Source organism: Malaclemys terrapin, chromosome 7 (assembly GCF_027887155.1).
Source record: "Malaclemys terrapin pileata isolate rMalTer1 chromosome 7, rMalTer1.hap1, whole genome shotgun sequence".
Classification (NCBI taxonomy): domain Eukaryota; kingdom Metazoa; phylum Chordata; order Testudines; family Emydidae; genus Malaclemys; species Malaclemys terrapin.
The window spans coordinates 52,592,533-52,617,480 of NC_071511.1; the positions used below are offsets into that span (position 1 = coordinate 52,592,533).

The window sequence follows — 24,948 nt, forward strand, 5'->3', positions numbered from 1 at the left end:
GGAACTCAGCATTTTGCAGGGGGTTGTCCTGGGGTTAGAGATGTGCCTTTTGCTGTCCCCATGAAAATCCACATAGATTTGTCCAAAAATCCCCACTTACATATATTCAGCAGGCTTGTTAGAGGATTACTGGCTGCTAAAATCTCTGGATATTCTACTTGTAATGAGCATGCTCCATCTCCACAGAACTCCAGTGTGCCAACTGTGCTGAGCATGCTCCAGCCCCACACAGTCCCCCAGTAGTAGACACAGAGCTAAAGCTCTATACGAGAGACAGTCTTCACCAGCCTCTCCAACTTTGGTCAAGTAAAGAGTGTGCTGGCATGAGAGCCAGTAGGAGACCTTCCCCTGTCTGGTGTTAATAAACCAGTTTACCTTTTTTTACTTAGGCTGTGTCTACACTGCCACTTTAACACTAAAACTTTTGTCATTCAGGGTGTGAAAAAAGACCCCCCGAGCAACAAAAGTTTTAGCACTGAAAAATGCCAGCATAGACAGTGCTTTATCACTGGGAGCCACATCCCCAGTGATAAAGCTACCACCACTCATTTGGGGTGTTTTTTGTTTTTTTTTATCGCTGGGAGAGCTCTCCCCTGGTGATAAAGTGTGTCTACACTGTCCACATCACAGCACTGCCACGGCCACGCTGTAATGTGGGTAGTGTAGACATACCCTTAGCAAGGCCTCACACCTCAGTTTTAGGAAGCAGGCAATTATCTTACCTTAAATTCTTATCTTGTACCAGAAATGCAAACTGGCCAAGTCCTTTTGTGTCCCCTCAAGTGTGTTGTTCACACAGAGGATAGTGTCCTTAGCTGATGTAGCAGAGATCTTTGCTGTAGGTAGGTGTGTAGGTCCTGTGAGTAAACCCTGGTGCTCAGGTAGGGTTAGGGCGGTTTCACATGATAGCTTTTTTTAAACTGAAAAAAAAATCCAAGAAATTACTTTTTTTACCTTTAAAAAAAAAAAAAAAAACATTAGGTGCTCAGTCAAGTAGTCAGAAGTTAGGAGATGCTAGAATTAAGGATACTCGTGTAGCCTTAATTTGGACCACTTGAATGTATACATTATATGACTTTTAATAGTTTGATCACCTACTCCTTGTTCTAAAAGATCCTGTCTTATCTGGCACACAAAGGAGGCTGCAGGTGGTAAAAAAGGGAAGTATGTTCTCTTGTGTTAAAAGCATGAGGCAGGACTGGCGAGAGCTGGGGATTATGCCTGGATTGGCCACAGACTCCTGGGTGACACTAGGCAAAACAGTAGCAGAATGCACATTCACAGAGGGGCTGAGTTAAATCTCAGGCATTCTTCAGTCTGGCATTTCCAGCACTAACATTCTTTTCCCAGAACTTTTTGTACGTATCAAACCTACTGGAGGGCTTTTAACCCAGTCTGTCACTTTGGAACCCAGTTCTCGCATTGTTTAATTCCTACCTCACTTTGCACTTGTGGCTGTCGAATGTGTCAGAGATGCTGATAGTTATCCCCGTGTCTCAAGCTTCCTGTCAGCTAGCTGGAGATGCCACGGATCCCAGGCTCATTTGTTAGTCACGCCCAGTGCAGCGGAGGACTTTTCACTGAACAAGACATGGTTGAGAGTGGTCTAGTGGGCTTAGACTCAGCTGGGACTCTGGAACAATAGTCCTGGCTCTGCCACTGACTCATTTGGTGACCTTGGACAAATCATTTAAGCCCTGTCAAGCCATTAGTAAGGTGGAGATAATACTCCACAGGGTGCTTAGGGTGGGTTACTTATTGTAAGGTGCTTCAAAGCCATAGAAATACACTGCATATTCATAATTCTGTAGGTCTATCCCCCCACAGGTGAGCTGTGTGAGTGGTGGATATATGGGCCAAATGCAGTCTAGAGAGCTCAGCTCTGTGGATTGTGGTCCCTTCCTCTATAGTTTGTAGATGATTCCCTGAAGACTCTGTGTCCCACTATACAGCACCCATTTTCATCTGAGCACTGCATGGTGGATGTGCTGTATCAGTGAGACATGCCCACACATTTAAGTATGAGGGTAGCCACAATTGCTCTAGCTTATGCAAATTAAGGGTGGACCTCTGGCGCCTGGAAGTTAGCAACACAGCCCTTGGTTGGGCAAAGCGTGGCACCCAATCCTAGAGTGCATGTTTAAATGATCTTTAAATTACAATTTCTCTCACATTGCTACAGGATTGAGGTTAAATAGTTTGGCCTTGCTGCTCCTAAGGCTTTCTTGTGCGGCGAAACTAGGATGTTAGTTTCCACACTCCGTAGTTCATATCCTCTACCTGTTCTGCTGGTATTGACGTACCTGCCGTATAAAGTGTGCACAGAGGAAGAAAGTCTGCTGCACTTGGCTGGTCTGTGCCAGATAGTCTCTTTCCTGAGCAGGGGGTGGAACAGACCCTTTTAAATCTCGAGTGCCACCCCTGTGTTTACCAGGTTGTTTGGCACATGGGAGTGAGAATCAGAGCACTTCTTCTGGGGCTCCATCTCAGCATTAATTTGCACAAGAAATTCATTACAGTTTAAGAATTTCTCTCTCCTTGGCTGTGTTTAATAACCAGATCATGCTGTGGAGATCCTGGTTAGTAAGTAGCACTAGAATGGTTAGTAAGTAGCACTAGAATCAGATGAGTAGGCTTGGAATCTCTTTAGGGGGCATTAGTGATGCACATCACTGCCTGGCTCGAACTCCTGTGGTTTCCTTCTTTAAATGAGATCTGTCTTCAATTAACTGAAAACTCTGTTCTTTAATATGCAATGCTTGCTGAATAAACAATGCTGAGGTTCTGACACTATCCTCCTAGTGTCTTCTGTATTCAGGAGTTCTATCGGAGCTCCTTACCATACAGAATGCATTTTACCACTGCTAGGTGTTAGTTGCCATAGACTTTGTGGAACAGGGCAACCCCTGTCTGGATGACACGTGTTCAGAGTATTTCCAATATAGGCATTTCCTGCTGCGCATGGACGAGGGTCTACCATGGTTGCTGGAATTGGTCATCCAGTTCATACTGCAGAAATGCCGGTTATTTCTCTGAGTGCTGTCTGCCTGTGTTCAAGGCAAGTATGGTTTACAGTAGGCTGTGTCTCCTGCTTTATGGCTGCTGCTATAACTGTTATCCGTCAGATACAGTGAGGTCTTGGAAAAGGTTGAAACAGATTTAGAAGTAATGCAAATTTCAGAGATGCTTAGTTAGAGCCGGATCAGATTAAGGTTGGTATATGCAATCTGTGGCATTGCCCTTGGTGCATTTTCTAGGAAATGAGGCTAAGTAATGAAAATACATTAGAGTGAGACTGACAGAGTGAGCTAGAATGCTAGCTACTTCGGATCAGCAGTTGCTCAAGGAGGGAATGATGGTACAACTAAAGCTACCCCATGAGTTACTCACAGTATGTGACTTCTGCCATGTCCTTGCCTAGTAAGATCACACAGAGAAAAGCATCTCCTGGTGTCCTTTCCAACCTGTCATAAGGGATGTCCAATTTTACTGATGCCAGCTTTGTTGGCTTCTGTCAGAGAATACAAAACAGCAGGAATTTTCACCTGAAGGGGAACAGGTAGGCCAAATTCGTCAGAATTCTGCATCTGGGAAGTGAGACCCTGGTGGCTGGACTGTCAAATCCCCAGAATCTGTCAGTCGTAGGGGGACACTTCAAAACTATTACCCTCGAAGATCTGTAAGAACGCTTGCTAGTGGGAGTGCTTATTATAAATCAGTGTTTACTTGTAGCCAGAGAAGCAGGGGAGTTGAGTTCCATGTCTGAATATTTGGAAGAGGCAGAAAAAGTTGCTGAGGCCAGAGATGGAGTATGTATACACTTTTGTAATAACTAGTCAGTGAAAATGCCAGGGTAAACCTCTGAAGTTTTTCTGGGTGCTAGAATCCCCAGTACGTCCTTTTATGGTGCAGGGGAGACAGTTTAGTCTGTGTGTTCCTGTTCTCAGAGGGGAAGTGAAATCCCCAAGCAGCTCCTCTGTGAGCATGGGCCAGGGAATTGTGCTGTTAGCTGCCAGCTGTCTTGACTTCCCTTTTCTAAGATTTTCTTCTCAGTCTGCTAGCTTGTACCTGGTTGTCTGGAGAGAGAGTAAATTTAGTCTAACCTAGAATTCCTTTCTGTGCCTCCTTGGAACTGGCTATTTGGTTTGCTAGAGTAGAGGAGATGAACTGTATCGCACAAAGAGAGAAAGCTGCAGTTCCTGTGGGTCAGATTGTATTATTTCCCAGACTGGGAAGTCGTGTGTTGCTTATTCTGTCTACCCCTCTCTCTCTCTCTGTTGCAAACTGCTCTTACTCACTGGATCAGATCATTTAACATGCTTTCTGAGGGCTTTAGATGTAACTAAAGGTGTGGGGTTTCTTTTTAACCTGATTTAGTTAATTCAGTGCCAAAGGCTGGGTGGACACTGATTTTGGTTTAAATTAGGTTTATTTGTGTTTAACCGAAGTCTATTAGGAACAAGTTTAGGTTATACCAAAATAAGCCATTGTTAAACCAAAACCGGTGTCCACACAGCATCCCATTTATGTGAACAAAGCCTATGATGCATGATCCATACCAGGTGTCTGTCTCAGCGCTATCACTTCATTAGCAGTGGTTCATGAGTCCCCAGCCACTCCGTTCCACCCCTCCCAGTATAGATCTCTCATCTACAAAGTGTAAGGGTTTTCATGCTTACAATATAATACAATCTCCTTGACTGTAATTTTTGTTTGAATTTCTCAATCCTCTCCTGTCCTCTTTTTAAGATGAAACATGCTCAAGAGCCAGGGAATTCCCATTTACCCCTTTGACTGCACTGAATTTCCCTGCCAAAGCAAAGCTCTGCAACTGACAGGTCCAGGAGTTCCAGGACACTCCACTGATTTAATTGGCTTGTCACTTGCTTGCAGCACACAAGTATGATGAAGGGCAAGCAATGAATGGGTTAAAGACTAAAGGCCTGATTCCCCATAGTCTTCTCCAACCCCAGCTTTGCCTTAACGCTTCCCTGCTTGTGCCTGTCACTTGAAGAGATCATTATTTTATGAGGGCAGTTGATGTCATGTAGGCATGGAATTATCTGATTTCAGGGGAAGTTGGGCAATCTGGAGCTAATCTTAAACTCTACTATAGGGGGACTCCAGTGGCCTAGCCAAAGGCCCACTCACTGTGATCAGAAACCTGGGGGGGTCTAACTTCCCTTGCATAAAATGGAGCAGACTGCAACTACCTGTACTAAAGGGGAAGGTGGCTCTGACCTGTAGTTTTGTAACCTGCTGTGACAGAATAGGGAGTATTAACCTGGTAATGTTGCATGGGAGTTTTACTAGTTTACTGTCTTCTGCTAACACGGGGCATGCCTCTGTTTCCCTGGGGTACTGCACCAATACTAGATTGTGATGGGCAATAAGGGTGTGACTTCACTGAGGGATGATACTTGACGGCCAGCATGTAAATGATGGCGGCTGCCCTTCGGAACCTGAGCCCAGGAGGGGGTTGGCGCCAAGTGACACCTTCTGCCTGGGAAACTGGACAAAGGCTGGAGGAGGGGTCAGGGATGTGGCTGGGTGAGGCAGCAGGAAGGGGTTTTTAGTTTGGAGCTGGCTGGGGAGATGGGGGGAGGGATCCTGTTTTCTGTACCTACAAGCTCTATTTTAGACCGTGTTCCTGTCATCTAATAAACCTTCTGTTTTACTGGCTGGCTGAGAGTCATAGTGAACTGCAGGAAGTGGGGGGTGCAGGGCCATGACTCCCCCACACTCCGTGACACACTGCCTCGACACAGAGGGTTATGTTGGATCCTGTCTGTGATAGTTCAAGAGTACCCATCACCATTGTATAGTATCTGCAGTCTGTGTGTACTGGAGAAACTGTAATTGGTACTTTTGCTGTTCTCAATCTTCATTTGCTATGTTTTTCTTGGTTCCTCTCATACTCTGATTTGAAAGCACCACAGATGCCATCCAATGCTATCCTTTGGCAATGCTGACTAATGCTAGTAGCTGCAACACAGTGAGGAAGAGAATTATCTCCTTTCCTTTCCCTAACACAGGAAAATCCATCCCGTCATTAAACCAGGTTTCTTTGGGGAAGGAGATGAAAAGGCTATGTGTGTATGGCTCAGGATGGAAGGTGGGCTGTAGGTCACTTCCATGTGCACAGTCTTTGAGAAGAGACTCCTTGTTGAGATTGAGTTAATGTTTACTCCATGTCAATATGAGCACAGCCAGCATTCTGCCAGTGACTTTGTCCCACGATCATCTTGAGTGATGCAGGCCTTCCCAGATGGGCTATCTTGATTCCTTGCAGCATGTCATGATTGTTTAAAAAAATTGTGTCCCAACCCACCTGGAGTAGCTTGGATCTGGGAGCTGTGCTAAACAGGTAGGGGTGTGTGTGTGTGTGTGTGTGTGTGTGTGTGTGTTAAGTAGTTTAAAAATAACCTGTATCCAATGGAGATTTTTTTTTTAAATTTGAAGAGAAGCCAAACATGGGAATCTGCCCGGAGTGGCCTCCCCAGATCTTATCTCCACTGAGCTGTCTAGCTTGTGTGCACAGCACATTCTCACCTCTGTTTAAGACCTGAGGCTGATACGGGAAGACCTGGGCTCTGTTAGGAAGCTTGGAGGAAAATCTGCTGGGCCCATGTTGACAAACAAGTGGTGCAACCTCTATTCATGTGCATATCTGATCAGATTCCGCTGCTTGCTTTGTGGAAACTGGCAGGCCTAAGCACTAGGGTGTTCTTAGCAGGATTCTTGCATTTATTTCAAACAGAACTGTGGTTGCTGCCCTTTCCTTCCCCCAGCTTACAACCCTTCATGTAGGTGGAGCTTAAAGGCTAGAGTCAGGGATGGGTTTGTACAGTGCAGTAGGAAAGTGACTTTGCCTCTATTTAATTTGGATTATCCTGGTCTTCCCTTGGAAAGATTTGTATGTGTAACAGCAAAGAAATAAGTGCCATTAGAAACTTTTAGACCCATCTTGCTTAAAAACAAGTGTTGGGCCATGAGACCTAAAGCTGATAAACAATCTAGCTCAGACATATTGGCAGACAGGAGCCTAATCTTAAAAACAGGAGAGGCAACTTGCTCCCAGTCCATCTCTTTTTATTGGAAACCTTTTAGTTCTGAGCTAGAGGAATGGTTAGTTTAATGGGAAGCCATGTATGTGGTCCTTAATCCCTTTGTAAATGACAATTTTATAATCTTTGGCCATTTTCCATAAGTCCGGTTCAATAGACATGTCTTCCCAACAAACTGGATAAAAAAAACATGTTTTGAAAAAATTAATACATTTTTAAAAATGGATTTTTTTATTTAAATCAGATATTTTTATTTAAATTAAATATAGGGTGTGATGGGTTGGGTCACAGAAACCCCTTGGGATTGCCACTTGATGTGCTGAGACTACCTCTGAGCCTGTTTTCCCTGCCAGCTTGGGACTTCAGTATCCTGTCTTGTTGAGCCAGACACACTAGCCTGCTGCAAACACAGACCCAGGACTGAACCACATCCGCCAAAAGCTGCAGACTTAACTGAAAACAGCTTAAGAAGTGCTCCTGTCTCTAGCACCCAGACACCCAGCTCCCAATAGGACCCAAACCCCATATAAATCCATTTTACTCTGTATAAAGCTTATACAGGGTAAACTCATAAATTGTCCGCCCTCTATAACATTGATAGAGAGAGATGCACAGCTGTTTGCTCCCCCAGGAATTACTTATTTACTCTGGGTTAATTTATAAGTAGGATTTAAGTAGTTCCAAGTAATAACAGACAGAATAAAGTAAGTTACCAAGCAAAATAAAACAAAATTCACATGTCTAAGCCTAATACATTAAGAAACTGATTACAGATGAAATCTCATCCCCAGAGATGTTCCAATAAGCTTCTTTCACAGACTGGACTCCTTCCTAGTCTGGGCCCAGCAACCACTCACACCCCGGTAGTTACTGTCCTTTGTTCCAGATTCTTTAGGCATCTCTTTGGGGTGGAGAGGCCATCTCTTAAGCCAGCTGAAGACAAAATAGAGAGGCTTCCAGGGCCTTTCGTATTCTCCTTCTTGTGGGCGGAAACCCCTTTGTTCTTCTGTGCTAAGTCACAGCAACAAGATGGAGTTTGTAGCCACCAGGCGAGTCACATGTCCATGAATGATTCAGCTTTTTGCAGGCCAACGCCATTGTTTACATGTTAGTTTGAATGTTCCCAGGAAAGCTCAGATGTGGATAGGCGTCTCCCAAAGTCCATTGTCAGTTAAGTGTTTCTCAATAGGACTATTCTCAGTAAGTGCCCATTCTCAAGAAGCTGACCAAATGCTTCACTGAGGCTACTTAGAATCAAACACATTGAGATACAAGTACATAGCCAATATTCATAACTTCAAATACAAAAATGATACACACATACAGACAGCATAATCATAACCAGCAAACTGCAACCTTTCCATAGACACCCTACTTGACCTCCTCTGTACAAGACCTGGTGCAACCATAGGACCCTGGTTTCAACAATGATCTATAACATTACATAGGGATTTTTAAATTAAATTTGAAATTGTAAACCTATATTGATGCCTAAACTTATAATCTATTTAAAATCATTTAAATGAAATACAAAAAAAAATTAAGCAGTACATGATTTCTGCGAAGTTTTGAGAGTCAAACCACTGAACTGGTGAAAGTCACTAGTTAAGCGCCTAGAATCTGAGTTTGTTGAAGTGCTAAACTAGCTTTTGACAGCAGTAGCCTCTTCTGCGGGTGTAGAGAGTATTTTCTTGATTACAGTTTATTCAATTAGTTCAGTTCATTGACCAGTTCATTCAAAGTTAAGAAACCAACTGGTAGTTGAAAAAGTAGGAAAGTTTGTTTTCTTTTTGCAATCCGTGAATAAAAACTAGATGTGAAAGGATGATATCTACTGGTTTCAAAATCCTGAAGGATGGAAATGGTGACCAGAAACTGTCAGTTCAATTCACTAACTACAGATAATACTTCCTTTGTTTAATAAATCAGTTTTAAATCCAAAACATGTTTTGACAAACTTTTTTCTTATGTATACTTATATTTATATTTAATTTTTAAAATGCTGGTTTTGTGTATTTTATATTGATTTTGAATTTCCATCCAGATAGAGCTTGACACCAATCACAAGCAAAACATTAATCATCTAGTAAAAAGTTAAGCTATATAATTGCTTAAATAAATGTGTATAGATCTAGTGTACCCTCCTGGTTAGCAAAAAGAAACACTAAATTTCATGTAAAGGCTATGATTAGTTGCAAATCGACCTGTTTTAGTGGTTACCAACCAATGAGAATCAACCTTTCTTTAGGAGAATAACTAAAAAGTACAAATGCAGAATATGATTAAAATTTATTATTTAAATTAAGGTTCTTCTTCGAGTGATTGCTCCTGTGTATTCCACAGTAGGTGTGCATGCTCGCCACGTGCACTGGTGCCAGAAGTTTTTCCCTTAGGAGTACCTGTACTGGGGGAGCACCGTTGCGACCCCTGGAGTGGCGCCTGTATATCACGCTATAAGGAGAGCTACAGGCTCCCCCCTCCCTCAGTTCCTTCTTGCCGCCGGAAGTCGGAACTTTTGTGCTCCAGCTCTGCTGCAGCCCTTCTTCTCAACCTTAGTGGTAACGTTGTACATTGTTCTTCAGCTGTTAGAGCGGGCTCAGGGCATGCTCCGTGCCCCAGGCTTCAAGTCGTGCAACTCCTGTCGCCACTCTATGCCCAGGAGCGACCCTCATGCTGACTGTCTTTGCTGCCTGGGTGAGACTCACATAAGCGACCGTTACAAGATCTGTAGGTCGTTCAAGCCAAGAACCAAGAATGAGAGAGACTTCAGACTTCGAGCTCTCCTGATGGAGTCGGCACTAATTCCAACGCCAGTGCGCAGATCAGAGTCGGCACTGGCCGCCGCATCGTCAGTACGTAGCGAGGCCCCTTCGACTAGTCGGCGCCGTTCTCCCTCCAAAAAGCAAGGGAAGGGCTCGGCCTCACGACGCCGCCATGATAAGGACAAGGGGGCGGCTGGTCCCGCGCTGGGCAGCCCTCGATCCCCCCCAGGCTTTAAGGCTCTGACTCGTGTGGAGCAGAGCAGCCCGGTACCATCGACCCAGGCATCCCCACCGGTACGGATGCCGTCGACACCGGAGGCGGTGCAGGCTGCGAAGAACATTATGTCCCTGCCCATCCCAAGCTCACAATCAGGTATGGGCCCTAGGTCGCGGGGCAAGCCCCCTTTGGATGCCCACCAGACCTCTCCGAGCAGCCGCAGTTCCCGCTCCGAAGATCGATCCCCGCACCGCTTGGCGTGCAGCGGGTGCTCTTTGGACAGCTCCCAGCCACTCTTGACGCCAGCCAGACCAGCAGGGCCGCCATCGGGACGGGAGTCGCGGGGACCCTCCACGCCCCCTGCCAGCAAGGCACCGAGGGAGGCACCGTGAATGCTCACCTACTAGACGTGGACCGGAGCCGCTCTTGACGGGACAGACGTCGCCACTCCCATTCCAGCTCCCGCTTGTCGAGGCGCCACGCCGGAGGCTCCCCTCGGGGTACCTCGGCGTCAAGGCACTGGGCTTTGCGTCGCCACCACGCGTACCAAAGCAGTTCGTCGCGTGGGTACCGTTCGTCATCGTCGAGATCCCAGTCCCAAGGGAGACGACGCCACAAATGCCGCTCTTACCGTTCCCACAGCACCGAGCATTCTTCGGCGACCTTGGCACGCGTCCACCCACCCTCAGCACGTGCCATTCCGCCGGAGCACGTTACCATCCCGTGCTCAGCCGAACCAATGGCAAGGGACTCCGTGGCAAGGAAAGTGGTGCCAGTGGGCACCGTAGCCATCGGTGCCAGCCCAAGCAGAGGCCTGTTCGGTCGCCGGAGCATCCCGGGCTCCATCGGCCTCCTCCAGCCGCCCATGAGACAAGTCAGCGGGCCACGAGTCGGCAGACATGCGCCGGGACTCTGACCTCGGTACCGATGCCCTGGCAGCGACCGAGGTGCCCGGCTCCGTACGGGCCATCTCCCCGGTACCGAACAACACCATAGCAGTGCCTCCACCTTCGGTCCCGCAGGAGGACTTCAGGGCGCACCAGGACCTGCTAAAACGGGTGGCTTCCAGCCTACAGCTGCAGGCCGAGGAGATGGAGGGTCCGTCCGATTCCCTCTTTAAAGTCCTGTCCCCCTCGGCACCGGGTCGCATGGCCTTGCCTCTGCACCCGGGTATTGCCAACATTTCAAACTCCCTGTGGCAAACCCCCGCCTCCTTGGCCCCAATCTCGAAAAAGGCCGAGAGGAAATACTTTGTGCCGGCAAAGGACCATGAATACCTGTATTCACACCCAACACCCAACTTGCTCGTCATGGAATCAGTAAACCACAGAGAGCGTCAGGGCCAGCGCGCGCCCACCCCAAAAATTAAAGACGCCAGGAAACTGGACTCCTTCGGCAGAAAATTTTTAGTCCAATAGCTTCCAGCTTCGCGTAGCCAACCACCAGGCTTTACTGAGCAGGTACGACTTCAACCTGTGGGAGTCTCTGCCTAAATTTGAGCCCCTCCTCCTGGACCGGGACAGGAAGGACTTGAAGGCCCTGGTGGAAGAGGGGTCGGCGGCGGCAAGCAGGGCACCATGGCTCTTGCTGTCCGGACTGTCGACAGAGGCACAATCGCTGATGCAGGACCTCCCGTTCAATGGCAAGACACTCTTCGCAGACCAGACGGACATCAGGCTGCATGGGATGAAGAATTCCTGCACCACCTTGCAGACCTTGGGCCTCTTTGTCCCCCCGGCTAAGGACAAGGCCAAATCTGTTCCGGCAGCTCAACCTGTGAGGAGCAGATGTGAGCCCCCGTACAAAAGGCCCAGAGACCAGAAGCATTGGTCTCCGAGGCAGTCCTGCTCTGCCCCGCAACCCGGTCCCTCCAAGGGCAAGAGGCAAGGGAAGAGATGGTTTTGACTATCTACAGGGGGGCACCGGGCCTGTTGCCAGGGAGACCCCCCGATTAATAAAGTTTGTGTTCTGCAACCGATTGTCTGCCTTCCTCAGGGTGTGGTCCCGCATTACTTCGGACCAATGGGTCCTCAGTACTATCTCCAAGGGCTACGTGTTGCAGTTCACCTCACCCCCGCCAAATCACCCGCCATCCACGATGGCCCCGGGGGACCCGGAACATGTCTTCCTCCTGCATCAGGAGGTGGACCAGTTGCTCCACCTAGGGGCGGTTCAGTTCCAGGGCAAAGGGTTCTACTCCCGATACTTCCTGATCCCGAAGGCGAAAGGGGGTCTCAGGCCTATTCTGGACCTGCGCGACCTGAACAGGTTTCTAACCCGTTCCAAGTTCCGCGTGGTGTCCCTGGCCTCTATTACCCTCTCCCTGGACCCAGGGGACTGGTACGCCTACTTTCATATCCATATTTTCAAGGGACACAGACGATTCCTCCTGACAGAACAAGGAGCAATGGTCTCAATTTGCAGTGGGGGAGGTCTAGGTTCGATATTAGGAAACACTATTTCACTAGGATGGTGGTGAAGCACTGGAATGTGTTACCTAGGAAGGTGGTGGAATCTCCTTCCTTGGAGGTTTTTAAGGCCCAGCTTGACAAAGCTCTGGCTGGGATGATTTAGTTGGGAATTGGTCCTGATTTGAGCAGGGGGTTGGACTAGATGACCTCCTGAGGTCCCTTCCAACCCTGATATTCTATGATTCATGGTGGGGATGGACCACTACCAATTCATGGTCCTCCCCTTTGGCCTATCAACGGCTCCCAGGGTTTTCACGAAATGTATGTCTGTGGTGGTGGCCTGCCTTGGGCAGGAGAGCGTACAGATCTTCCATTACCTGGACAACTGGCTCCTCAAGGGGGAGTCCCGTCTCGAAGTGGAGTCCCACGTAGAGCTGCTCCTCTCGACGTGCACCGATCTAGGCCTGGTCGTGAATGAGACCAAATCGACATTAGTGCCCGTTCAGCGCATAGAATTCATTGGGGCCCTGCTGGATTCCTCCAGGGCCACAGCCTCTCTCCCCCTGGACAGGTTCGAGACCCTAAGGAATCTCATTGCCTCGGTCACGGCCTTCCCGGTGACCACGGCGAGGGCGTCTCTTCGGATTCTGGGACACATGGCGGCATGCACTTACGTGGTCCGCCATGCCAGGCTCCGTATGAAGCCCCTCCAATTATGGCTGGCCTTCCAGTTCTCCCAAGCTCGGGACGGTCTGGACAAGGTTTTCACGGTCCCGTCCCCGATACTCGCTTCCCTCCTATGGTGGTCCTGTCCGAGCAATATGTTGCAAGGGGTTCCCTTCATGGAGGCCAACCCGTCCATAGTCCAATGCTTTGCACCTGGGCTGGGGAGCCCACACTGGGGACGTACAAACCCAGGGAACGTGGTCGGCCCTGGACTTGCCCCTTCACATAAACGTCAAGGAGCTCAGGGCGGTTCGGTTGGCGTGTGTGGCGTTCCTCATGTACCTCTGCGGCAAGGTGGTCAGAGTCCTCACGGACAACACCGCCATGTACTATATCAACAGGCAAGGCGGGACTCGCTCCCTAGCCCTCTGCCAGGAAGCCCTGATCCTATGGGAGTTCTGTATAGCCCACGATATCTCCCTGAGGGCAGCTCACCTTCCAGGCATCTGCAATACGCAAGCGGACCGCCTCAGCAGGGTCTTCTCCCCCCAGTACGAGTGGTTGCTCCACTCGGAGGTCACTCACCGGCTCTTCCAAGAGCGGGGAGCTCCCCAGATTGACCTGTTTGCAACCCGTCAGAACCGGCATTGCCCCCAGTTCTGCTCCAGGGGAGGGGGAGGGGAAGGCGCGATCTCCGACGCGTTCCTACTGAGCTGGTCGGGCCAGCTCCTCTATGCCTTTTTCCCCCATTCTCCCTCATCGCCAAGGTCCTTCAGAAGGTGAAGAGTCATTCTCATAGCCCCTGCGTGGGCCCGCCAGCACTAGTACGGGCCCCTCCTACGCCTCTTAGCAGCCCCCCCGAGGGCGCTGCCGCTCCGCCCGGACCTCCTCTCCCAGGATGGGTGGCGCCTTCTCCATCCCAGTCTGGCCGCACTTCACCTGACAGCGTGGCTGCTCCGTGGCTGAATGAGGAGGAGAATCAGTGTTCGGAGCAGGTAAGGCAAGTCCTCCTGGAAAGCAGGAAGTCGTCCATGTGTAGGACGTACGTGGTGAAATGGTCCAGGTTCGCCAGGTGGGCAAGTGAGCGGGGAGTGTCCCCTTCTGCCGCACCTCTCCAGTTTATCCTGGACTACCTCTTATCCATTAGGGCCCAGGGACTGGCACCTGCCTCGGTCAGGGTGCACCTGGCGGCCATATCGGCCTTTCACCCGCTGGTGCAAGGCCACTCGGTCTTCTCCCACTCAATGACCTCCCGTTTCCTGAAGGGCCTTGACCATTCGTTCCCCTATGCTAGGCCTCCCGTGCCGCAATGGGACCTCAACCTGGTCTTGTCCCGGCTCACAGGACCCCCCCTTTGAATCCCTGGCCACGTGTTCCTGGTCACACCTCTCATGGAAGGTGGCCTTCCTAGTGGCAATCTCGGAGCTCAGGGCCTTAACCTCAGAACCCCCCTATACAGTTTTCCATAGGGTTAAAGTCCAGCTCCACCCACACCCGATGTTCCTCCCAAAGGTGGTCTCCACCTTTCATATGAAGCAGAGCATCTTCCTCCCCATGCTCTCTCCTAAGCCCCACCCCTCTAGCAAGGAATGCCGCCTCCACACGCTCGATGTGCGTAGGGCGTTGGTTTTTTATCTGGCTCGGACTAAGCCGTTCCGGAAATCCTCTCAACTCTTTATTGCCTCGGCCAAGTGGGTTAAGGGGCAACCCATCTCCATCCAGCGGCTTTCCCGCTGGATCACCTCGTGCATACGCACGTGTTATGATTTGGCAGGGATTCCCCCGCCACCGATTTGTAAGGGCACACTCTACGAGGGCTCAGGCCTCATCAGCTGCCTACGTCGCCCATGTCCCCATCCAGGACATTTGTAGGGTGGCCACGTGGGCTTCAATTCACACATTTACTTTGCATTATGCAATCGTCTCCCAGTCTAGGGATGACGCCGGGTTTGGCAGGGCGGTACTTTGTCCCGAACCATCGTGAACTCCTACCCACCTCCAACAGATATTGCTTGGAATCACCTACTGTGGAATACACAGGAGCAATCATTCGAAGAAGAAGAACGGACAGTTACCTGTTCCGTAACTGGCGTTCTTCGAGATGTGTTGCTCCTGTCTATTCCACACCCCGCCTTCCTTCCCCTCTGTCGGAGTTGTCCAGCAAGAAGGAATCGAGGGTGAGGGGAGCCCATAGTCCCCCTTATAGCGCGATATACAGGCGCCACTCCGGGGGTCGCAGCGGTGCTCCCCCAGTATGGGTACTGCTAAGGGAAAAACTTCCGGCACCGGTGCACGTGGCAAGCACGCACACCTACTGTGGAATACACAGGAGCAACACATCTCGAAGAACGCCAGTTATGGAACAGGTAACTGTCCTTTTTCTACTTGCTGATTTAAATCATGATTAAAATCTGATTTAAATCAGTCCATCCTGCTTCAGAAATGTTTTTTGTTAAATTGATTTAATGTTCTGTTGCCTTTTGATAAGAATCTCATTCCTTGGTTTGACATATAGCAGGAACAAACACAGCAGCATGGAGCAGCTGCCAAAGAACCTGCTTGAGTGAATAGATCCCTCTCCAATTCATTGTCAGCAATAGACTGACATTATGCATGTTGTGTTGTGCAGTACCACAGCAAGTACAGTGATTTTGACAAGGGGCTAGCTAAAACAGCTGTTCTGTGGCCTTGATTAACAAGAGCCAGGATGAGTAACTCTTAAGCTTTCAAGTAACTAGAGTTTTGTAACTGGTTGAAGCAGCCATCCATCAGTTTTAGTGCCTGTGTAGTGTCTATGTGTAATAATAATCATTTACCCGTACATGCTTTCCATTAGACTACCTCAAAGGCAAGTGAGTGAGTAATTATGAAGGTGAATAAACTTTTTTAAAAAGGCTCTGCAAATAATTGCCATCAATAAAAAGGGTTCATTCAATCAGGTATATTATTCACTACAAATAATTTGTCCAACTGTACTTGAAATGGGTTTTCAGTGCTGCAGCCGTCACTTTGTTTCTGAGAGCACAGCTGAGCAAATGCAGCAGTCTGTCTTAGTCCAGTTTTGTGGGTGACTCTTTAATGTCATGTCACTGGGAATAAAACCTTTTCCTTGTGATTAAGCCTCTTAACCTTGAGTGTTTTACTGAGGGTATGTCTATACTGGCAAGTTTCTGCACCACAAGCTAAACCACTTTTATTAAAACACTGGAATTAAACCACAGTTGCACGTCCACACTGTGCTCCTTGTGACACTGGGGTGAATCCACATTAGCAGCTCTTGTAAAGGCAAAGATAGCAGTGCACTGTGGTAGCTATCCCACTGTGCAACCAGCTGCGAGTGCTTTGGGAAGGGTTTGCAGTGCCTCATGGGGCAGGCACAGTGTCACACGATGCAGGTTTCCCAATCCCATTGTTCCATGGGCACCCTACTACATTGCCAGCTGCTTTTCAACTGAAGTGGGGTGGGGGAGAGTGTGTGACAGGAAGTGTGTGTGAATGCATATGGAGCAGGGGAGAAAGACAGTGTGTTTGGGGAAAGAGAGTGTATCAGCATGCTGTCTTGTAAGTTCAGACAGTGGCAGGAAGCAACCAATCCTGAGGCGGGGGGAGGGGGAAACTCTGACATCGGGGGAAACTCCTCCCTCCCTGGGTGCTCTCTCTCTCTCACATACACACACCTGCCTCTCTGTTCAACAGCATAAGCATTCCACATGAATGGTTTGCTTTGTGTCCCAGAGCAGATCAGCACAGCATACAACATCTGTCAGAAAAGGTGCTTTGAAAGGGGAGGGGCACATGTCTCCAGGGCAGCCGAGTTCAAAACGAGCAGAGCGGTCACTTGAGGCATTATGGGATAGCTCCAGGGGCCAGTTACACTGCAGAAAGCAATCAAATCACTGGCAATAGAGCCCTGGACCCTCTGCGCAAATAGCCTTATAACTCTCCTCGGGGTGGCTTTTTTGCAGCGCTGCAACTGAGGAGTTTCTGCGCACAAAGTGGCTTGGCAGTGTGTACACGTCTGCAGTTTGAGCGCAAAAAGCTGCTTTACTGTGCAGAAACTTGCCAGTGTAAACAAGCCCTGAGATGTGTTGTTCTGGGGCCTTCAATGTTGTCTCTTCTTTTGTATAATTTCTTACTAGTTGAGAAGGACAAACTTCCCTGTGCTGCTACTCTGTGTGCACTGTATACCCTGGACTAGCTTCTAGGCCACTAGAAATTGATCAGATGCTTACTAGCTTACAAGGTTATCAGGAAGGTTTGCTGACTGAGCTCGCTCTCCTTCCTTGAGAAAACCCCATCTCTTGATGCTTTAGGAGTAAGTCACAAAGCACTGGAGAATCCACTGTAGGAATAATCCAGACTGAGCTTTGGGGGAGCTGATTGATCTGTCTGCCTAGGTACTTGTGACCTCCATCTTGGTAGTGTTAGAGTTCCTCATTAACATTAATTACACTGGTCTACAATTTTTGAGAAGTCGTCTGCTTCAGAGATAAAATGTGCTATTTATTATGTATTTTGATGTGCTGAATTCAAATATGACAATTAAAACAACTGATTGGCTACTGTTTCTAAGAAATTTAAGTTTTTACATTTTATGTCTATGTATATTGTGTAGATAGTAGAGTTTTAATCATAAATTGTAAACCTAGGTCTTTTCATGTGTTTATGGTTGCTTTACATGATAATATTTCACCTGTCCTATTTATGTAACACTTTAAAAATCAGCAAAAGGGTTATATAAATAAAATTTATTATGAAACAAAAGGCAGAAAACTATTATGTACATAGTTTAGTCCTATTCAGTGTCTACTCAGCACTTCTTGACTTGTCTCTTGTATTAATTAAATGGAGCATTTCTTTTCACTGTCCAGCAATAGTCTGCAAGCATTGATGGGCTCCATTTGCCCTGATAGCGTTTCTCCATTGTTGCAATGTCCTGGTGAAATCGCTCGCCGTGCTAGTCGCTCACTGCTCCGTAGTTCGGTGGAAAAGAATCTAGATGAGAGTGCAAAAAATGTATCTTTAGTGACATGTTGCAACCAAGGCTTTTGTATGCCTTGAGGAGGTTTTCCACCAACACCCTGTAGTTGTCTGCCTTGTTGTTTCTGAGAAAATTTATTGCCACTAACTGGAAGGCTTTCCATGCCGTCTTTTCCTTGCCACGCAGTGCATGGTCAAATGCATCATCTCGAAGAAGTTCACGAATCTGAGGACCAACAAAGACACCTTCCTTTATCTTAGCTTCACTTAACCTTGGACATTTTCCACGGAGGTACTTGAAAGCTGCTTGTGTTTTGTCAATGGCCTTGACAAAGTTCTTCATCAGACCCAGCTTGATGTGTAAGGGTGGTAACAAAATCTTCCTTGATTCAAGAAGTGGTGGATGCTGAACACTTTTCCTCCCAGGCTCCAATGACTGTCGGAGTGGCCAATCTTTCTTGATGTAGTGGGAATCTCTTGCACGACTATCCCATTCACAGAGAAAACAGCAGTACTTTGTGTATCCAGTCTGCAGACCAAGCAAGAGAGCAACAACCTTCAAATCGCCACAAAGCTGCCACTGATGTTGGTCATAGTTTATGCACCTCAAAAGTTGCTTCATGTTGTCATACGTTTCCTTCATACGGACTGCATGACCAACTGGAATTGATGGCAAAACATTGCCATTATGCTAAAACAGCTTTAAGACTCGTCTTCGATGAATCAATGAACAGTCTCCACTCATCTGGATCGTGAATGATGTTGAGGGCTGCAATCACACCATCGATGTTGTTGCAGGCTACGACATCACCTTCCATGAAGAAGAATGGGACAAGATCCTTTTGACGGTCACGGAACATGGAAACCCTAACATCATCTGCCAGGAGATTCCACTGCTGTAGTCTAGAGCCCAACAGCTCTGCCTTACTCTTGGGTAGTTCCAAATCCCTGACAAGGTCATTCAGTTCACCTTGTGTTACGAGGTGTGGTTCAGAGGAGGAGGATGGGAGAAAATGTGGGTCCTGTGACATTGATGGTTCAGGACCAGAAGTTTCATCTTCCTCTTCCTCATCTGACTCAAGTGAGAATGATTCTGGTGCATCAGGAACTGGCAGTCCTTCTCCGTGGGATACTGGGCGTATAGCTGATGGAATGTTTGGATAATGCACAGTCCATTTTTTCTTCTTTGACACACCTTTCCCAACTGGAGGCACCATGCAGAAGTAACAATTGCTGGTATGATCTGTTGGCTCTCTCCAGATCATTGTCACTGCAAAAGGCATAGATTTCCTTTTCCTGTTCAACCACTGGCGAAGATTTGTTGCACAAGTGTTGCAGCATATGTGTGGGGCCCACCTCTTGTCCTGATCTCCAATTTTGCAGCCAAAATAAAGGTGATAGGCTTTCTTAACCATAGTGGTTATACTGCGCTTTTGTGATGCAAAAGTCACTTCACCACAAACATAGAAGTTATCTGCACTGTTCACACAAGTACGAGGCATCTCTGCTCACTTTGGCTAAACAGAAATGTGTCCCTTTGCAAAATCAAACACTGACAAATAAGAGAGCATGACACTGTATGATTTCTAGAGCTGATATAGGGCAATTTGTTCAGCAGAGTGATGTAAGCTTCGTTATGATTGCATCATCCATGACTTCTAGGAATAACATGATGCAATTCATATCCTGTATGACGCAATACCAGCTTCAGATTGCATCATTCACTGTTTTTCCTAAAAAGCAAGTACTGTCCAAACCCAGTCATAGATTTATTCATAGATCCAGTCAAAGATGTATTTTAGTCATTTCTGGTTTAAATTGAGATCCCTTCCCTTTATAACTCACTTATCCTCCGCCATTCCCAAGTCAAGGGTCGTATATACTGACCCAATAGCATATCTTGAAAATTAGAGCCAATCAACAATTTTAAGCATCATTTTCGTTCTCAGTGACCCAGAATTAGTAAAGTTTGACTATATTTATTTCAGAAGCATTTTGGCTGTAGAGCAGTGTTATTGTACTCTCATAACCTAACAGTGAAGTAGGGAAGTATCATTGCCTCTGTTTTACAGAAGGGAAACTGAGGCACCAAGCAATTGAGTGACTTGGCCCCAGGCTTCACAGGAAGTCAGTGGCAGAACTGAAAATCAAATGCAGAGGAGTCCTGAATGCCAGTGGGTGCTGTAACCATTCTGGTTAATTGCTAGAATTTTAGAATTAAAGGTATGGTGAATTAAGTTGGTGCCCATTAATTGCATTCATTGCTTTGGAAACTCCTGCTCTACTGGTTAACAAGTAGCATAAACACAGGCGGCAGGGATTTTTGCCCAGGATGGAACTGAAGATGAGGTTCACTCCATTATAAGGATATTACAAACTTTTAAGGGTGCTGTGGTCAGTGCTGTGGCCTGGGGGCTGTGGAGAGCTGGCTGGTCACATGGTTCTGGCAGCAGCTGCTTGTTTCCAGATGTTAAATCCCATTAAAAGAAGGTAAAAATGTATTCCTTTCCTAATATTAATTTCCAGGGAAGCCATTGCTGCTAAAGTGGCGTGGGGTGTGTTTGATCGATAGTGGGAGTGGAGGCGGTCTGCCTACTGGCAAAGAGATGGGTGAGGTGTCCACAGCGCACACTCTCTTCAAATGTTGCTATCCTCTGAACAAGTCCAGGAACCCCTGCTCACTGAGTTGCGCTTTCTTCTAAGCTGTTGTGTATTTGCCGGTGGAGTGGATTGAATTAGCAGCGGTTCTCAAACTCTGGGTCAGAACCCCAAAGTGGGTCATGACCCCATTTTAATGGGGTCGCCAGGGCTGGCATTAGACTTGCTGGGGTCTGGGGCTGAAGCCTGAGCCCCACGACCCAGGGCCAAAGCAGGAGGGCTTCAGCCCTGTGTGGTGGGGATCAGGTTACAGGCCTCCCACTTGGGGCTTTGCCCTCATGCACACCCCCCCGGAGCAGTGGGGCTCAGGCTTTGGCCCCTCCAGCTAGGGTAGCGGGGCTCAGGTGGACTCAGGCATTGGTCCCCATTCCAGGGGTTGTGTAGTAATTTTTGTTGTCAGAAAGGGGGTCATATGCAATGAGGTTTGAGAGCCCCTGGATTAGAAGAACAGAGCAGTTATCCCCATCCTAGAGATACTTTGGATCCTTTCAGATATGTGCAGCAACAGAGACATCTTGTGGCCAGTTGAGGAAGAACCTCATCTCTGTGTTTCCCATGCAGGACCCAGGAGATGCATCCCAGATTCCGAGGTCAGGGTGTCCAACCTGTGGCCCTCAATGTGGCTGTACAGGGCTGCACCCTGTGACGTTTACAGTGAAGGGTTTGGATCTGCTTCCAGTCACCGTGGCGGGCACTGCCTCCCCCCGCAGCACAAGTTACAACCCCTGCCTTGAGCAGCTTTGCTCTGAACCAAAATACTGTGAGTAGCTGTTGTCCTTTCCCTGCTGCAGCTGTTTAGTAGCTCCCCTGCTGGCTTCCTGCTGCATTACAGGAGCAATGAAATTGTACCTATGGCTGTTCATTGTTACCTCCCTGCTGGGCTGTGGGAACCTCAGCAAGTGGGAAAGGCGTTTGACTAACTGCGCCTAAGACTGGGGAGCCTCCCCCACACAGCCAAGGAGATGGGAAAAATCAACCATCCATTACAAGCTTCCTGGTTCTCTGCCCTGGCCCAGGCTCATGTGCCAGCTGTCTGTGGTCCCAAGAGATCACTTGCCAGTTAGGGATAGCTGGAGGGCACCAGACACGGCCCCTCCCACTCTCAATATGCCCTTGTCCTGTCCCCACCCTAACACAGTGCTACACTGGGGCAGAGGGCAGGAAGGCATAAGAGCTGAATACTCTGGCTCTGCACCCACTGGAGACTCCCTCCACCAGGCGGCTTCTGCTCTCTTTGCACAACCCAAGGGGCATTGAGCAAATAGACTGGGCCAAAGGATCTGCTTCAAAGTATCAGTGTGGACTCTTGGCCTCCTTGACATAAGTTAGACTCTCATGCTGATAGGGCTGGTGCCAAAAGCCCACCTCAGGCACCTGGCATGTCTCTAACCCATCTGACCTAGAAGCAGAACTTGGTGCTGTACCCATTTGGAGACTGGGACATGCTATTACACTCTACAGGTCAGGGAGCAGAGCTTGGCAGCCTTTCCCCATTACTCACAAATAAGGAGAGGAGATTTGGTATGTTAAATTTGTAGGGAAACCTATCAGCAAACCCATGTGTCCAAAACTTGGGTCAGGCCTCTCAGAATTATGAGACTAGCTTAAAATTCAGGATCTTACAGATACGGTGGGGGCTTTGTTTGCATCTGAACCCCTCAGCTACCCTTGGCACACTTGTAAACCTTTTCTCCTCCAGCTGAGATTCCTCTGGAATCGCATGAACCCTAGAGCTGGGTCACTAAAACTTCAAATGGTATGATAGTTCCGACCAGGTTGTGAGAGCTGGGAATATAAAATTCTCCTAGGCACCATTGAGACTGCAGGAAGAGGCCCCAAATGACTCCTGCCTTGTTCTGCTCTAATTTGTGGCTGACCTCCTGTGCACATACCATCTTGCCCCTCTGCCGGTCTCCTCCTTGTGAAAAGGCAGAGGGGCACAGAGGGGAACTTGTCTGTCCTTTGGGGGAAGTTGTGGGAAAAGTATTGGAGGGCTATCAGCATGTGAATGAGGTGTTTTGTTTGTTTTTGTTTGTTTATTCGTTTTTTGCCTGCATCCTCACCACAAAGAGGGTGGCTCCAGCCTGAGTTGAATTGGAGCCCAGGTTCTAACCTGGCCCACTAGCTGGGCCAGCTAGCCTGGGCATAAAGCACCTCCAAACCCAGCTCCAAGGGTCTTGTGCAGGGACAGAGGTGGGGTTGGGCTAAGACCTGGGAAAGAGTCCAACTTAACTGTGCAGTGAAGACAGAGAGTGGCAGGCAGGCCGGCCAGCCAATCTGCCCCATCAGCATCTCTCAGGCAAGAGTCCATCTTCTCTTCACTTGACTTCCTTAGTTCTGCCGCACCCATGGGCGTGTTAGACACTTCACAAATTAAAGGAGCAGGTCCCTGCTGCAAAAAGCTTTTGATCTCAGTGATTCCAAGGCTAGAAGGGACCACTGTGATCATCTAGTGCAGGGGTGGGCAAACTTTTTGGCCTGAGGGCCACATTGGGGAATAGAAATTGTATGGCAGGCCATGAATTCTCACAGAATTGGGGTTGGGATACGGGGGGGGTGGGGGGGTGCGGGCTCTGGGGTGGGACTGGGGATGAGAAGCTTGGGGTACAGGAGCATGCTCCGTGCTGGCATTGAGGGGTTTGGGGAGCGGATGGGGGATCAGGGCTGGGGCAGGGAGTGAGGGCGTGGAGAGAGGCTCAGGGGTGCAGGCTCTGAGCAGCGCTTATCTCAAGTGGCTCCCAGAAGCAATGGCATGTCCTTCTCTGGCTCCTAGGCATGGAGCGCCCCCACCCTCGGAGTGAGACCATGCCGTGGCTTCCAGGAGCCATGTGGTATGGCCCGCTACCTGGCACCCCAGCTGTAGCGCCGGAGCAGGGCCAAGCGGCGTTGTGCAGCTCCCGACCAGGCTCCTCAGTGGGAACTCGTGGGCCAGCTTAAAACAACTTGCGAGCCACAGTTTGCCCACCCCTGATGTAGTATGTCTCCTTGTATAGCACAGTCCAGAGAACTGCCCCATAATAATTCCCACAGCAGAGCTTTTAGAAAAACAGCCCATCCTAAATTGTAAATTGTCAGGGATTGTTCCAGTGGTTAATTTCTCTCACCATTATAAATGTACACCTTATTTCTGGTCTGAATTTGTCTAGCTTCAATTTCCAGCCAATGGAGCGTGTGGCAGCAGGGTCCACATGGACACTAAGTGCACTCAAACTAAATGTTCATGAACCAAGCCGCTAAGGTAGGATTTGAAGGAAGATGGGCTTTACTGGGGAGATCCTGCCATGCATAAGGGGCAGCATGAGAGTGCGCAGGAGACATGTAAGGGAGACTCTGACAGTTGGGCGGTAGAGGTTGGGAACGTTGGCAAGGTGGGGTTAATGGTGCTATCCGTTACTAGATCACTGAGGTATGGCAACGCTATGTTAGGAAGGGCCATGGGCTTGTCTCTACTGTCCATTTTGTTGTGAGCAGAGCGTTTGGGGGTCTTAAACTGAGGTGGTCAGAGTGACAAGCCAGCAAGGCAACCTTAGCAGCTGCATTCAGAATGGACCCGAGGCAAGCAAGGTGTGGTGTTGGGGGCCAGTGAGGAGGGGCTGCAGTGGCCATGGTGTGATACATCGAGGGCTGGAGTGAGAGTTTAGCTGTGTTGGTGAAGAGGAAAGGCCAGTTTCAGAGATGCTGTCTTTTCTTACACAGCAGCGTTTGGGCATGGCCTGAATTTGTGGGTCAAGAGGGAAGGCCAAATCAGAGAGGTTACAGGCCTGAGTGACTGTGAAGATGATGGTGTCCATGGGGACAGAGGAAGCTGAGAGGCTGGGGAGCAGGGCACACAAACAGCTCAGCATTGGCCACGTGGTCAGGTGAGGCAGGGTGAATGGGGGAGGAGGGGGGCTGTGCTAGAAGCTGAAGCCAAGGAGTTTGAAGATGATGATTAGTGGAGCTGGAGGAGCCAGTGGAGAGAGTGGATGGGGAGTGATGTAGGCAGGGATCATGGCAGGAGGATGGGGCCAGAGGCTGTGTTTTGGGTGGCGGTGTGTGCCATCAGGAGGGCAGGCGCAGGAGGTTACAGCAGTCCTCACTGGAGACTAATTAGGATGGTGGCAGTTTTATCAAAGATAAAGTTGGGTCCTAGAAATGTGGTGGCAGAAATAGCAGGATTTGGATTTCTGTAGGACTTTTCTGTGTAC

General features: G+C 48.6%; 1 protein-coding gene across 4 annotated transcripts in view; it reads left to right on the forward strand.

Moving 5' to 3' along the window:
* IP6K1 (inositol hexakisphosphate kinase 1) overlaps positions 1-24,948 on the forward strand; it is a 104,230-nt gene that overhangs the window by 68,133 nt on the left and 11,149 nt on the right. For 2 of the 4 annotated variants that reach the window (XM_054033694.1, XM_054033696.1), the window contains exon 2: positions 21,323-21,521. The exons of the other annotated variants lie outside the window; for them this stretch is intronic. The gene's annotated coding sequence lies outside the window, so the exon portion shown is untranslated. The remainder of the gene's footprint in view (positions 1-21,322; positions 21,522-24,948) is intronic. 4 annotated transcript variants of the gene reach the window in all.